This window comes from Stegodyphus dumicola, chromosome 3 (genome assembly GCF_044657685.1).
Source record: "Stegodyphus dumicola isolate Sdum_Otavi_A_Nest chromosome 3, ASM4465768v1".
NCBI classification, from domain to species: domain Eukaryota; kingdom Metazoa; phylum Arthropoda; class Arachnida; order Araneae; family Eresidae; genus Stegodyphus; species Stegodyphus dumicola.
The window spans coordinates 143,352,240-143,369,636 of record NC_140770.1 but is presented as its reverse complement, the minus strand read 5'-3'; positions in this window follow the sequence as shown (position 1 = coordinate 143,369,636).

Sequence of the window (17,397 nt, the reverse complement as noted above, 5' to 3'; positions counted from 1 at the left end):
TATAATCTGAATTTCGTACACTTTTTAATGTTTTAATATTTCATTGTTTATATCACTTTATAAAAAACGCAAAACAATGCCCTATGCCGATTTTGAGTTTACATCTTACATAAAGTAAAAATTTAAGATTTATCAGTTGGTAGATACTATTTTTATTTATTTAATAATACAATCAGATTTGAGGAATAAGCCTGTAATCTGAAATTTTTTATGTTAGAGTTTTAAAAAAAAATTGATGTCCTTTTTAAGGTATGCTCTTTTATGACTTTTTAATAACTATATTCATACGTACACGATCAGATTTAGCTTTTTTTCTAAACAAAAGTTTTCTAATCATAGGTTCTCTTAATAATTTTCTAACTTTTGAGATCCTCGACTTTTTTTCGTTTAATGATTATAGAAGTATTTATTATTAAAGAGATAAAAGGTTTCACGTGGAACAATGTTGAAACTTCGGAACTTCTTTCAGGACATTGTACACGTCCCTGAAGTATTAAACAATTTAGCCTTCAAGATAAATTTTCAGAAAAGCAGCAATTTTCGAACATAAATATTGAGTCACGTTTTGTGTGTTTTACAAACACTTTTCCCCTAATCTCAGTGTCATTTCATATTTCAAAGCAGGAGCCTTTTTTTTTTCTCCTTTTTTGTTTTTGTAACGGAATCCAACGAAGTTGACGTCGTTCACGCTCTATCAGATCTTCAAAGACATCGAGGGTACCTTCATTTCGCAATACTATGACTTAAAAGTGTGTTTCTACTGAGATGTCGAAAATAAAAATTAACTTTTACTATATGTATTTTTTACAATTTAATTGCTACACTGTCAAGATACCTGATACGCTTCATCAAACTCTTTCAGATTCAAGGCAAAAAGGACCAAAGTCACAGTGAAAGGTGGAATAGTTGAAAATTCTCTAGGACCTTGTTGTGGTGAAATAACACAGTAAAAAACATACATTTTTTCCCCCCAACTATGTTTAGTAAACTTTCACTATGATACATTCAAGGCCAAGGTTATCTTAGAACAAAACGAACTTTCTAGCAAGACGAAACAATGAATTAATTTTTTCTTAAAATAAATCGAACATGAATAGCAACCTTGATGCAAGCAACCATAAACACATGAGAAATTTATATCTAAAATCTGTTAATTGCGGTTTTATTCATGATTAAGCATTATAATGATATTAAGAGAATTGGAAAAGACTTATTTACAAAACGTAAAATTTCGTCGAACTTTAGCCTTATGAAAATGTCTTAGAGAAATCTATTTTAAAGTCCCTTAAAATTGTGGCTCAGTTACCTTTAGAATTCTTAAAGATTTTAGATATAGCTTCTATAGTGTAATGTAAAGAGAATTTTTAGAGATTGGTCCAAATTTATACAGTATGTAAAGGTTCCATGTATATGCTATATAATGGGTATACAATCAACTAATAGAATTCTACTGAAAATACCAGGTACAGTTTACAGAAAAGTAGACCGTAATTCTAATTGATTTTAAGCAAGTTTCCTTGTTTTAATTTTCTATAAAAGATCCTATAGTCTATAAAGTATTTTCTCCCTCCTTTCAGCATGCCTGTGTAGGTAGCATACTCGACGCGTATTCAAGAGGTCCAGGTTCGAGTCCCGGTGAAGATAACGCACATTAGTTTCGTCTTTTGCTTAAAAAAAACCTAATGACTCTACAGTGGCGCCCGAGCTGAAATGTGGGTGGAATGTAATTCGTCACTACCAGGATGCATAAGGTATTTTCTCCCTCCTTTCTGTATACCTTCGTGGTTTAACGGTAGCATACTCGAGAGGTCCAGGTTCGATTCCCAGGAATGCACGTTCTTCACGTCTACCTTCTTCAAATTAACCTAATGACTCTATAAGTTGCTTGAATATTTAAAGAGTTTTGTGTCTTTTGAGTGTTCCTAATAGTTGAGTGTTTACAAAATCAGCAAAATTTTCTTTCGGATTAAAAAGGTATGATTTAAAGTTTAATTTTCGAGAAGAATTTTATCCTAAATTTTGAAATGATCTATCACATGGACAAAAGAATAAAAATTTTCGTAAGAAAGGTGATTTTTCTAATAAAATCTTCAATAGTGTTTTGATTTCAAAAAGCATTTAATCAAATATATCTGTATTTTTGTATTACAGTTAAGTTTAATTAAAATTTAAAAATCCGTTTGCTTAGTCAAGGATAAATGCATAGTAATTAAAAGCATTAATTTGAGGAATTAAGATTTAATAATTCAAGCATAAATTTAGTATTTGAATTCATTTTATAATTTAAATTGTTTTTACGCTTTTACAAGATGTAATGTTTTGTACGAAATAGAGAGTGCTGTGCACACATTGCACAAATATATCGAAAGTTTAATATTTGTCTTATAAATACAATACTGCACAAACAATTTCACAAAATACCATATATATTTAGTAGCTAAAACACGTTTATCTACAGGAAAAGTGGTAAAACTTCCATTTGAAAAATCATTCAACATACAAAAAGTGTTTATTTATTCTGCTTTTCTATATCACTACGCCAGAAACTGAAATTACTCTTTGATTAGAGTTTGAAAATTTTGCAGATTTCTAAAATTCCTCTGTGATTTTGGAAAGCAATATCTATCCAGAATTATGTTCTGTCAAAAGTACATAAATTTTTTTTAGAATTTTATAGAGAGGCATTTCAGTAGAGAGGATTACTTATGAGCCTCTATAGAAATTTATACATAACTCAATCCGACTTTACGAAAGTTTTTCGTAAGGCTACCTTTTTCTCAGACACTACAGAGACTGTTAAGACGCCTTTTTGAACAAATTTGATTCAGAAAAACATTTGGTAATGAAACAAATGTTATTTGTTTAGCATCAGTAGGAATTATTATTTGAATAAACTAATTTTCAAACAGTTACAGTAATTTGAGTAACAGAAATTTTGATTTCAGCCTAAAATACTATCAGCCTAAAATAGTTACAAACAAAGAAGAAAATTGACGAGAAGCTATCTGTTAGATTTCCAAACAGCCGCTGGTTTTAGATGAGTAGGATTAATTTCTAATACTTTTAAATACTGTGTACACAACTGATAAAGTTTTTTTAATTTGATAGATACCGTTGAAGAATCTCTTCACTATAATCTGGTAAATATGCACCTAAATTTGACAATTTATTACTGGCAACCGTACGAGAAGTTGTAGCACCTTGATTTATTTGAAAACTAAACAACTTAAGTCTAATTTATTTTCTTATCATTATTTATTATTTTCAGAATATCGCTTGCTGCGTTCTTTCCTTTTTACAGCTAAACATTCTTTTTTATCTTCTTTCATTAAATCTTTCTTTATTTTCTTTTCGCTTGCCTCTTGTGCTGTATTCTTAGTGCATCTTTATCATACAAGAACCTTGCTGTAAAAAAAGGATAAATAGCCAGTTTTTCCATAGCATTGAAACATCTTCCAATATAAAGCACAGCTAAATGAACAAGCTCCTAGGGCTACAATTGATTCCTGTCTTCTACATCCAACAAATAACAGATTGGTCTACTAGAGACTTATATAGTCAAAAATAAAGCAGCTGTAGCAAAAATATGCAAACTAATGCATAAAATTAATTGACTTGGTCAAGATTTATGTCAGCGAAATAAAAGGTCTTAATGTTTATTCTCCAGTCTATTTATTATAAATCTTATATAAAACATATTCATCGGATTCACTTTGTAGCATTAGATACATCTTATAGTAGGATGTGTTAATGTATTAATATATTAAAGTGCTAGTTATTAGTATAATTAGCTTTTGTATTGTATATATGTTACCGTGAAAGACCGAAATTGGAGAATGTCGACTTTCACCGAAGAATGCCAAAATTCACCAAATACGTCGGTGAAAGATCGAATATTTCATTACATTCTTGTACATTCGGACACTCACCGGCGTATGTTGACAATCACAGATATGCTCTGGTGTAGGTCAAAAAGAGAGGAGTATATGTACACGCTGTCATTGCAAAAGAAAACGTTCCACAAATAAATGCAGTTGTAAAAGCAAGAGCCTCTTGTGCAATTCAAAGTGTCATAATAATTTAAGTTGTTGCAATAAATAAGATTTGAATCACATAATTTAGTAAGTTTTTAACTTCTATTATTTTCCTTTCTCATTTTGAATGTATTGTGTGCTTTAAGTTCTTATGTTCTTAAGTTCTTATTTTAAGTTTCAAGGGAGTTTTTTCGCTTCTGAATGTCGGAGAAGAAAATATAATATTCTTATATATTCAACATTTACCATTAGTACATGGTGAATGTCGACATTTACTGGTGTAAGTCAGAAATAAGAATATTTGGAAAATATTTTCGGACATACACCAAGCGACTATGTAAATGTTGACATTCACCGGTGAAAGCCGACATTCTCCAGATTTCGGTGTTTCACCGTAACATATATACGTATATACATAATATTGTATTGTGTGTATGTATTTATAAGACTCAGTTATTATGTTATTATGTTTATTTATTATATAGATGTATTAAGCCTAAATTGTACTATACTAAGATTAAATTGTAGTAGAAAAAATTTACTGAAGCCCTCCTGACACTGTAATTTTTGTTTATGAAAATGATCAATAAACTCGGGGAGGAGAACGCGGGATATATACCTGTTAACTTCTGTCAAATACCCGGTTTTTCCTGTTCTCCATTACCTGTCACTTGCCTAGCTTTGAGATTCTGTGGCTCAACCACAATTCCAATTTACAGCTTTTTTTTTAATGTTTTGTAACGGTCTCCTTTAAGTATCAGATAAGCCATAAACCAAAACTATAGCTTTTAGGGTTATTGAGATATAAGCGTTCAACTAAGACATATCTTGCGTCTTAAAATTATTTTATTCCTGAGACCGTCGTTGAGGAACGTAGTCCTATGTTAAAATATATATAATAGTTGTAATGAATCGAGGTAATGTAGTTTCACGGGCAGAGCTTAAATTGCGCTGGAGCTCCGATACTTCTCAGTTTCTGTGGTACATCGTAATTCTAGCCGGAACGTCCTGGAGCCCTACTTTTAAGGAAAGAAAAGCCCCCAGCCACATCTCAAAGGCTTATTCTTTAGGGCAGTTCAATGACTTTATAAGAGCGGGTAAAATCTTTTCTTTCCGAAAGTTCTAAAAGTAATAACTTACCGTGCCCATCCAGCGCTAATGACCTCTCACTACAGAACTCCTATAGGGTTGAAGTATCTAACCAAATACGGGAGACAAAAATTCTCACTTATGCACACCTTACGCTTTGTCTCATGTTGTTATCGGATCGGATTCGGGGGATTCTGCTTGACATTTAGAATTATATCGGCAGCGCATCGCGGTCAGAAAGCGCTAGAACTCTTTTCTGTTTGTTTTCCAAAATACACTTCTCCATTAAAATTTCTTTCCATATTCTCATATTGTTTCTGACATTATTTCTATGCTCATATTATTAACGCTTAAATCGTTTTGCTTTTTACCGTTGGTGTGCTGGAAAAAGAATCGGTTTTTGTTTCTGTGAATTCTTGAAATAATACGTTGTATAGTATAGGTTTAAACTCAGCCGAAGGCCGGCTGAGCTATTTCTTAGTTTTAGAATGAAACTGTAAGTCTAGCCTCAGATACGACAAGGTCCGAAATAATTTATCAAATTTTTACTTAAATCATAAAATTTAATTGAATTTCAATTTCAATTTAATTATTAGACCAAAGGGATTTGAGTCCCAAAGGACTATTACTTTCGTTTTGGCATTTTGTGTCGGACTCCTATAAATGTCGGTTCACTTTTCAAACTGTTGCCACAAAATGTTAGAGTCCTGCATTATATTTGAAGAAATTAAATAATGAGAAATCTGCATAAAGGTATGTCTATTTCTCGCATTGTGATAAAACAACGATATCTAGAGCCATCTAATTTTGAATGATGTAATCCTACTGCGAATATGTGCATGTGGAAGCCCAAATTTGAAACTTGGAATTTGTTTTATAATCGATTTAATATTTTGTAAAACTTTAACGAATTTTTGATTAACAAACTCAACGATTTAAAAGCGAGCATTGGCAACACTGTCCGGGAGAGAAAAAAAAAAAAAAAACTTTTTATCTCCAGCGCCGGGGAAATTCGAAAGATAGGCTCATTTAAAAATTATTCAGCGACACTGCTGTTGAACTAAATTTTATGGTTTAAGTACAAAGAACATGTTATTTAATAAATAAAGGTAACACGCAAAATGCTAAAAAAACGCCCCTGTAGATGTAATTTAAAATCTGAAACTTTTCAAATTTTTTTATAATTTTTTTTTTTTTAGTTATTTTATTATCTTTTAGTTATTTATTAAATTATTTGTTTCCTTCCTCTTGGTAACCTTCCACAATGTTCCGAAACTTCTGATTTCAGAAATTAAACCGTGTTCACGGTTCCATCTAGTATTTATTAATAACTGAAATTAATCTGCTTTTAAGTCGCTTAGTTTGTTAATCAGTAATAGAGTAAATTTTGAAGAAAACAACATATTAAAAGAATACAAGATTAAAAATATTTTAATTCGGGCGTTTGGTTTGAATCGCTGAGTTTATTGACTAATTTCGAAAGACAAATGTATTGCGCTTTGTTGAGCGACAAACTTACTTCTTTTTTCATAGCCGAGTTTCTTTTCCTTAATTTCCAATGGAGGCCTCTAGCCGTTTATAAGCGTTGGCCACTACTAAGGCCGGAAGCCGAGGTCTCTTTACTATGAAGGCACCTAATAGGTAGGCCACCGTTGCCTCCTACGAAGGGACGGACACGTTACACCCAAGTTTTTTCTCCAGGATTCGAAACGGACTCTTCAGTACGGCAGTCAGGGTCAGTAACCACTTTCCCCTCTGGGCGTCCTTATATCGCTGAGATTTTTTATGCAGTTTGAAACATAAATATCTTAGATTTTAAATAGTTCAGATTTTAGCAAAACGTTTTTAGATAGACGAGCTTTTAATCAAAGGTTCTTTAAATCCACACAAAATAGGAAATAAATAAAAAAAAAAAAAAATAAAAATAAAAAATAATAAAAAAAAAAAAAACACAAATTCGAAATTCAAAACTGGGCTCCGAAGTGCACATATTTGGAGGGAACGCCACGTACGTTTAACATTTTATGGTTCTACGTGCTGCCGTTTCCCCGAAGTGCTAGGAACAAACATACGTACTTAATTCTTAATACGGTTGGAGAATTTTCTGGAACGAATTCTTACCGGTTTAGCCCAAAATGTTCTCGAACACAAGCCGAAAGCTATATAAACCCTGCTGGTCCGCAGTCAGGGAGTGTGCTTCGTCGAGAGGGCGAGTGTGTGTGCCTCGTCTAGAGTGCGAGTGAGTTAGCATCGACTGTGTGTCTCGTCTAGCGAGTCATTCCCTGCGGAGTGGATCGAGTTGACAGCCGGGCAACGAGTGCCGACTGGGTCGTCAAGTGCACCGCAAGAGTCTTGTAGTATATTGCGGTTAGTGCATCGTCGAGAGAGCGTGTTGAGCTCCGGGAACTACTGAACCGAAGAGTCGGGAGCTGTGCTCGTGTGTCGTCGAGTGCATAGCGAGTTGTAGCGGGCAGAGTCTCGAGAGTACGTGAAGTTCCGAGAACGACCGAGCAGAGTCCAGAGCTTTGCAGTGAAGCTGTCTCCACCGTTATTGCCTGACAGTGTGAAGGCTGTGTCACTGATTGTTCCAGCATGTTTAGAGTAGATCTTCGATGACTGTAAAGAGTTTTATTGGAGCTGTCCTGATTAATATTGGATAAATAAAGTGTGTTTTGATACTTCATCAAGTGTCGTCGTTATTCACTCCAAATCCACACAAACCCCGTACGAACGTAAAGGAAGAAAATAACGTAACAACTGGTGTCAGAAAAGAAAGAAAGTTAACAATATAATAACAGATATACCGTATTTGCCAGCGTATAAGGCGCACTTTTTTCTTTGAAAATAGGTCTGAAAAATAGGGTGCGTCTTATGCGTCGGATACTCAGTTTTTGATTACATTCATTTCTGGAAATTTTCTTTGTTCGGAGTTATGCGATTTCTTTCTCGTTTCCTTGCGGAGTGTGGGATTATTACAATTACGTAAAGACGGTGCTTAAATCATTTAAGAAGTGTGGCATTAATAATGCACTGGATGGTACAGAGGGACAATTTGTTGTATGAGGACTGAGATGCTGATTTAGAAGAGGTTTCTTCATTTAGCTCTGGAGATGAGTGTCTGGGTTTTGCCGAAGAAGATTAAAAGGTGTTCTTTTCCAGATAAATTGGGCATTTCCAAAAAATATTACTTTGCATTTTTATTACTTAATATTTAAAATACTGTAAATTTATTATAATGATCAGTAATAAAGCTTCAGAGAAAGTCAAATCCGCAACTAAACTAAAAAAAACAACTAAAGAAGCCCTTTATGGATAATTTTCGCAGAAGCAGATTAAGCCTCCAGCTATGATTAGCCGGGAAAGGTCACTCTTTAGATGAGCTTTGTTTAACATTCTTAGTAGTTTGAAGCTTAACTACTGATTGTACTCACACAACAAATGAAATGCGGGAAACTAAGATATTATAATTCATAAAGAAGAAATCTGCGCAGAACCAGATTAAGTGTCCAGCTATGATTAGTCAGGGAAGATATTACTCATAAAGCCTCATAAATTGATGAATTAAATTTGCTACTGTTTGTTTTACAAATGTTTATCTTCTTCTTTAGAAATGGCATTGATTCCAATGAAATAGTTTCTAGTCTTTTTGCGGACAAACGGCGCTACCTTCGTTTCACTTTGCTGTCCCCATTGCTTTGAATATAAAACGGTTGCGCTCATCCCATTTTTAGTCCAAAGAGGCTTTTTCCTTGAGGGACTATTGTTTTCGTTTTGCGATTTAGCGTCAAAACACTCTGAATGTCCGTTTCACTTTTCAAACTGTTGCCACCAAATATTGTCCCCCTCTATTATATTTAAAGAAATTAAATAACGATGAATCTGCATAAATGTATGTATGTTTCTTGCATTGTGATAAAACAACGGTACATAGAGCCATCGAATTATGAATGACGTAATCCTCCTACGAATATGTGCGTCTGGTAGCCCAAATTTGAAATCTGGAATTTGTTTTATTATCGATTTCATATTTTGTAAAACTTTAACGAATTTTTGACTAGCAAACTTAAGGATTTCAAGGCGAGCCATAGCAACGTTATCCAGAAATTTTTTTTTTTCTATCTTTAGCGAGTGAAACTGTGTATCGTAAATTCTAAAGATATGCTCATTTTAAAATTATTTCTCGATATTGCTCTCGAACTGAATTTTATGGTTTAAGTGCGAAAAACATGATATTTAATAAATAAAGGTTACACACAAAATGTTAAAAAAAAAGCCCCTTTGGACGTAGTTTAAAATCTGAAACCTTTCAGATTTATATATATATATATATATATTTAAAATCTGAAACCTTTGATATATATATATATATATATATATATATATAATCTCTCTCTCTCTCACTATATATATATAAATGAACTCGCATATCTCTTGCGAGCTACACAATGACATGACCGGGAAAACAATTATTCAGTTATTCTTGAGGAGTAAAAAATTTACACCATTAGGTAAGTTTATGTAAAAACATGAGCAAGAGTTTAAAGTAAAATGCATTCAGAAAGTAATCGATGCGGCAGCTCTCACTTAGGATAAAGCACGCTCCAAGCAGAAATTATATTATGATAAAAGCCGTGAACAAAATTTTAAAGTAAGATATAAATGGATAAAAATTAAACATTTATTAACCTGCTTTCCTCAAAATAAAGTCGGTAAATTTTATCCGAGATTTAATGGATCGTATGTAATAATCGCATATGCGTATACGTCGAATATGTAAAAGGAAAGAATGATGTCTAATGTACTGAAAATTTTTCGCCAAATAAAAATATTCGTACTTCTTTGTTATAGCGGCAGCCAGATTGAATCCGCAACCAACATAGATATCTCGCCAAAATCTGGCTGCATGTTCTTATATCTCGTCACGTGATAGTATATTAGCACCGCCTGCGTGTTCTTATAACTGGCCACGTAATCTTATATTAGCATCGCGTTGCATTTTTACTTTTGCCGTCTGTTCTTATATTATTCATTTTTGATGAGGTTTTCAAATTCGCATTGTTTATTAAAAAATATATTAATTGGTTTTTTTCTGAATTTGACGTTAACATTCTTTAATTTACCAAACCTTACCAAGTTTTTTAATCTTTAATTTAACTAATTTAGAGAAAAATGTTTTCGTTTTTGTAAACATGTCTTACAAGATAAAGATCATACATGTCTTACAAGATACAGATGATACATGTCTTACAAAATAGAGATAATACATGTTTTACAAGATAGAGATGATACATGCCTTAGATAGAGATGATACATGTTTCACAAGATAGAGATGATACATGTCTTACAAAATAGAGATGATACATGTCTTAGAAGATAGAGATGATACATATTTTACAGATGTCATGAATATGTCTTACAAGAATCAGAACTGAAATATTTGTACAAAAAGCAACATACTGCGTACTTTTTCTTTTAGTATGCAAATCTTAAACTTCTCACTATCTGAAAGCCGACACTAAAACAAAGTGACAAGCACTAAAACAAAATTCTGTTTCTTCTTCTGTTGAAAATATAAGGCTCTTTTAATTTGTGTCATGGATGGGATTATTAAATTTGGATTTGAGGAAAATGTGGAGAAAGGTAGAGCAAAGGGATGTTGTTGAAGAAGCCTTGCACCAATAGGTGACCAAAAGCTTTCGGACAAAGCGAAAGAATCTATCACAAACTTTGGCGGGATTGGAAAGAATGAACAATAAATTCAAACTGCGCGTAGTAATAATTAGTTATTATATCTTAATGTCGGTTTTTTTAATTGGAATTATTATTTACATGTTTTGGCAACTGTGACAATCACATTTTTTCGTTAGTCATCATTCAGTTTTTACACAGTTTGGGGAGATAATCTATTTTTGGTACTTTTCCGTTTTGCCGGGGCAGGCGATAAAGTCGCCAATAATGGTAAAACTGATGCCAAACGGAATATCCTCGCTGGTAACCTTTTACGCCTCATTTTCAAAATAAGTCGCAGCCATTTCTTATCAAATTGATTGTTTCTTTCAATACTGGCATACAGTTACATATAATTTTTACAGATACTAGTTCAATTTTAGGCCCTAAGGCCATTCGAGGTAATTAAGTCAATTAGGATGCAATCACACCGCACACCCGAAGGCGAAAACACAGAAAAGGCAAAGTCAAGGGTTAAATTCATCAATTCTAATGAGAATGCACTAACGAAGTAAAGTACTGCGGTTTCACATTTCTCAGCAAGCTATTCGTACGAATTGAAATAATTCTTGCATTTAAACTTGTATTCTAAATTACGATTTAACTTAGAATTAATGTAGATAATTACTGAATTAGATTTTTATAGTGTAGTTTACGTGAGATGAAATCACTTGGGGTCACGTTATATAAACCGGTGAATCAGGATGTTGAAACATGAAAGCATAGTACATTCCTAAATTAATGTCTTTTTACAAATTTATTGTCTTTATTGGCCTTTTTACAAAATTCTAAACGATATTAAATGTTTATGCCTTCAAAATAAAAAATTCTTAGAACTAACATTTGTTAATATTTTTATGCGTATACTGTATGTATACATGGCGATATTTGCGCCGGCGGAACGGAAAAGTACCCTATGTTTTTAATAGGATCGGATATAGCGAACCAAATTTCTATTCCTTAAAGTTAGTTATAAACGTACATGAATTTATGTATATGAATTTCTCGGCCCTTTTATGACATCTTGTACGGAAGGTGTTTTAACTAAACTGTTAAGTGCAACTTCGTTACCTGCTTCTATCGAAGTAATTAAAATGCGTCAAATTTTTCATAAAAAGCATTGAAGTATTACCGAAAACAAATTCATGGTGAAGATAAATGTACGAATCTTATGAAACAAATGCGCACATATTACTTGTATTTTCCATGTACAGATGGCGCTAGGTATCATATTCATGTAAACGATTGTTATTATCTCTTTCGCCAAGTAAGAGCGCTATTGTTTCATTGAAATAACAAATTAAATCCGATGACAATAAATAAAAACTCTCCATAAATAAAAACTACGTAAAGAGAACTGGTTCGTATTCCTGTTACACATGTGAAAAAAATTCTACTGGGCCGATTGACGAAATTCAAATTGCGTTTTTCATGTCTCGAAAGCCCGACTTAGGATATATATTAGATTTATATATAGCACTGTTCTAATATAGGTATTTTGACACAAAACCGAACAACTTTTTCTGAAATGACATACCAATTTTGTTTTCATATTTCGATTCTACGACTCAAATTATGCCAAACTGCGAAGTTTCGTAAAAATCACACTAGTATTTTTTTAAAAAATTAGCTTTCAAAATTTTAGCTCCTCAATGTTAATTGAATTTGATATATATTCATTAATATCTCGTTTTTTATTAAACTTATTTGATTTCTTCTTCCAGAATTCGAAATTTAGGCTTGATCCAAATATAATTCGCACATTTTTTATTATTTATTTTAAAAATTTGTATTTTTAAATATTTTTATAAATTTTTCGAAAACATTTCTGTATTATAACCTATAAAATTTTTAACATCATCTTAAAGTAGATGTATGTCTAAGCGTATCTGCAAAAAATTAGAGTTTTTTACTCAAAATTTCCTAATACAGAGGCTGTTCATACATTTTTTTAGACGATGTATTTTGTATTCACAAAACAAAATTACATAAAATTCTTGTGTTTTAAATGTTCTATTTGACATCCCTTATTCTGAACTATCTTTCGACACCGCAATTTCCAGGATAATAATGCCTTTTGAAGTGGCAGAAGAGATATTCTATCCCATTCCTCCCGAACAGCTTTCCAGAGTCCTGTTAGGGTTTTGGGACAACGTTTGGATAATGCAGTTTTTAAAAGTCCGAAAGCACAAAAATCCATAGGTGACACATCGGGAGATTTAGTAGGGATATCAGTGAAGGGTATGGCCTTGATACAAGTTTTTTGTTCCATTTCTTTTAGGAAATTTACAGTGGATTTTGATGTGTGACTGCTAGCTTTGTCCTGATGGAGTCTCACAGATGGATAGCACTGTGGGTAAAGCGATGGTATTTCATTCAGAAAAATTGGCGATAAAATATGTTCCTGATAGTATTGAGTTAATCATGACATTTTTTTGCACTCTCTTTATTTTTAACTTGCCATTATAAGAATAATCAGCAACAATCATGAATCCCTTAGAAAAACTTTCTTTCGATTCTTTGAACCATGTACTTAAATTTTTTTCCCCTTTTATGATAATAAATGGCTCTTTTTTTTTTTTTTTTTGTTACAATCATTTAAATACAACCAGGCTTCATCTATTGTGACAATTGTTTTCCATTTTTCTTTGGATAAGTGTTTCTTATATAGAAATTCTGCAGCGTGTCCTGCGTCGAGCGATATGCTTTGGAAGAAGACGATGCACATTGCGTTTTTTCGCTTTCTTAAGATTTAAATCAACGTTTATCATTTTGTTTACAGTGGAAACCGAGCATTTTAATGATTTTGCAACTGTCTTTTGACTAGGGGGATTTTTTTTTTAACATTAAACAACGTACCTTTGCAATAGTCGAAGATGTCCGTTTTTTACTTGAATACTTGTTTGGAATTTTCGTCCCACTTGAGGCTCCAATTTGACGTTTTTTTCCTTTCTTGTTAATGATATTACCTATCGACGCTTTAGATATCACAAAACTATGACTCTCACATCGTTTTTGGATAACGGAGTAGGCATATTTCTCTTCGGAAAGAGCGTCAATGTAGCCTTCGAACCACTGCTTTGTTAAATTCGCCATTTTGAATAAAAACAAAACTTTCAAGCCACAGACGATAATTTTGACTTTTAAAAACATAGTACAATTTCAATTACTTCTTTTGCAGCAAACGATTTTTTATTACCGCTTACCAAAATCGTCTAAAAAATGGGCGAACAGCCTCTGTATACGCGAATTCACATTTTGACGCGTTTTGAAATTTGGTGTATTTAATATAAGCGATAATAACAAAAATGTGGTTTACGCACTTTGTTAAAATTATTCGAAAAAATGAACGTTGGACTGTTTTTACTTCCTTGTACGAAGTAAAAAAGGAAGTATTGTAATCGCGAAAAGTTTCAGGCAGCATATTTCAACGAAAATATCCATTTTGACCGCTATCGAATGCAATTTAACGATGTTTTTGCGTGATATCTGTACGTCAGGACAGAATAAAAGACTCGTTTCCTCCAAAAAAAATTATAAAACTGCTTTAAAATTAATTCTGAAGAGAATTTTTCGTGGCGTCTGTACGAACGTATATTTTCGGGTATCATATTTCAAAGAAAATATCCATTTTGACGACTCTCGAATCCATTTCAACGATGCTTTTGCGTGACATCTGTACTTGCGGACAAAATATATGCTTCTCTTTTTCCAAAACGGCTTGTAAAATGGATTCAGAAAAGGTTTTTAAGTGACGTCTTTACGTACGTAGATAAGTACCTCGCATAACTCATAAACGAGTAGCCTAGAATGTTGAAATTTTGTATATGGAATTGCTATAACATGTAGTTGTGCACTTCCTTTTTGGCTAGAATCGGCCTTTACCAAACGTATAAATACGTGTCTGAGTGATTAAAAAACGAAAAAGATATAGCAATGTTGTTAGGCAAAGAACGTAGGAAGAATATTGAACAGGCAGAATACTGATTGCCCAAATACTGAAAATATCGTTCCGCAATGACTAAGAAACTTGGCAGTCGAGGTGGTTTTAATTCCATTTTTATTTAAATTCACATTTAGTGCTACAGTTCACTTGGCATTCTAATCGCGCCAATTGTGACAGGAACAGAGCGCAGCAAAATGACGTCCAAGCGGCAACAGAGTTACAAGCGAAGTAAGGCTTTATCCAATATGGCAACTCACCATAGAGGAAGGTTTTGGTTTTACAAAGGTTTCAGTTCTCAGAGTTTAGGTTCTGAAATAACTACATCATTAGCGTTATTCAAGCTTTCTAGCATAAATTAATCTAGAAATGACGCAGTCCAAATATGTTATTATTATTTTTAGAATAAAGAGGAAATAACCAAATTAAAAATGAGAAATTAAGAGGTTATTATTAAATTAAATTATAGAGCTGACTTATACATATTTTTTATCTTACATATTCCTTCTCTTCAAAATAAAAAGAGAAAAAATTTTGTCGAGGGAAAAAAGAGCCTTTTGAGAAGAAAGCATTAGTGTGGTAGCGAAGGAAGAGAGAGTTTTTAGAATATTTAAAGTGTATAAGTCATGAGTAGGCATCAAAGACATAGCCTGTAGGTTTCACTATGCTCCATCATTATGAGTTCTCTCATACGTAAATTAAAAAATTCTTAAAAATCTAATTTAAAAAATATTCTAACAAAATATAATTTCTAAATAAAAGTAAATGGCAATAAATTGACTAAAATATAATTTTTAAAGTTCTTAGGCTCTGTTTTCAAAATACTAGAAAAATGTTCAAGGAAAAGTCTTTCGAAGTTTTCGACAAAAAATTTCCACAAAGTTCTTGCCTGTTAAAGAAATTTGAAATTACAACATAGACAGTTTGTGAGCAATTGAATAAATTCTCCTCAATGTAAATGCAGTGCAAATAATATAATGATGCAATAGAATAACTTTGATGATTAGTTCTGATGTGCAACAAGTAAAAAAGAGATATTTGTATTATCAAGTGATTTTGTGATTCTTTAAAAATTTTCCCGCATCTTCTACTACATAATTGATATTTTCAGTGATATTCTAATCTCAATCCACTAGCGACTGCAAAATAATGTCTCCCCTAGTCAAGCACGTATATCAAATCACTGCAAGGAACTAAATTATACCATTAGGTAAATATATATATATATATATATATATATATATATAGGAAATAAATTATTATTAACTAACTTTGCAGCAATTGCGCAAGTAGTAGTAACTTGTTTTCGCACTAAATGAATTTAAGATCATACAACATTTGATGTGTATATATATATATATATATATATATATACTCACTCTGTTACCCCGCTCTGTGAGCTCAGCTTTTTATTCTTATACTTATAGCTTTTTATTCTTATACTTATAGCTTTTTATTCTTATACGTTGGTAAACTGTGCATTTTTTGCTTTAAAAGTGATTGAATTACGTTGTTCTTAGGTTCTGGTTTAAGGATTTTATGCCTTTATTTAATCTGCATACAGTAGTTGTGGAATTATCAACAATTTAAATGTTTAAGTGGTTCTAACCCTAATGCAGCTGCTATTCGTTTACGTTTGAAACCTTAGCAGAACAGTGACAAAAAATTAAGTTCTTAGTAAACTAAGTCAAGTTGGTGCACCAACTTAGGTGTCTTTTTGTGGAGTGGCACGAAAAGAAAACTTTCAGTTTTGTGTAACCGAAAAATCTGTCTTCTTGCCCGTTGGTCTAATTGCTTGTTTTTGAGTACAAACTCAGTTTTAATTGTAAAAATTTTTTTTTGGAACTGTTTTTAACTGTATTTGGTGTTTTTTGTTTATTTTTGTATTTAATAATTTTTACTGATAATGTTTGGGATTTTATGTATTTTTGCCCTGCCGCGAAAAGACAACTGAATTAACTGAGTGAGAAATATGTCCCTAATAAAATTGGAGGAAATAAGTTTAACTGAATTGCAGGAAAAAATGTTTGTATAATTTAATAGGCCGTACAAGGAAGCCACGTGGTGTTCACATCAGATAATTTTATAATAAAATTTAAATGCATTTCTCTTTTAGATCGCTCTATGTAATATTTTTCTTTCATAATGCATCAAATGTATCATTTATTTTAGAAATAAAAAAACAATTAAATATTAAAGCCCTTTTTTGCAAATAAAATTCACAGAAAAGTAAAGATCTTTCACTTTTGTCTGATCTCAAAATTGTTCGTAATCTTTTTGATATCTTTCCATTGACCTCAGAATCTCTTTTTAAGTCAATAACTTTCAAAAATTTGATCATAGTTTTCAAAGAGTAAAAGCAAATAAGTTTACCTATTTACTAATAAAAATCGGTTCTCAGAATGGACATGACACCTTTTTTTTTATTTTGAGGATTGCAATAGCTCTAACAATTTCACAGGCAATGGATGGAATTGCTCATGAAATTTAAATTTCCCTCTGTAACTCTGTAGAAACATTTCGTTATTTTGAAGCAAACGACATGAAAAATGAGCAATACCCTCGCCCGGACTCCTTCCTGGACCTCTCGAATACGCTCCGAGT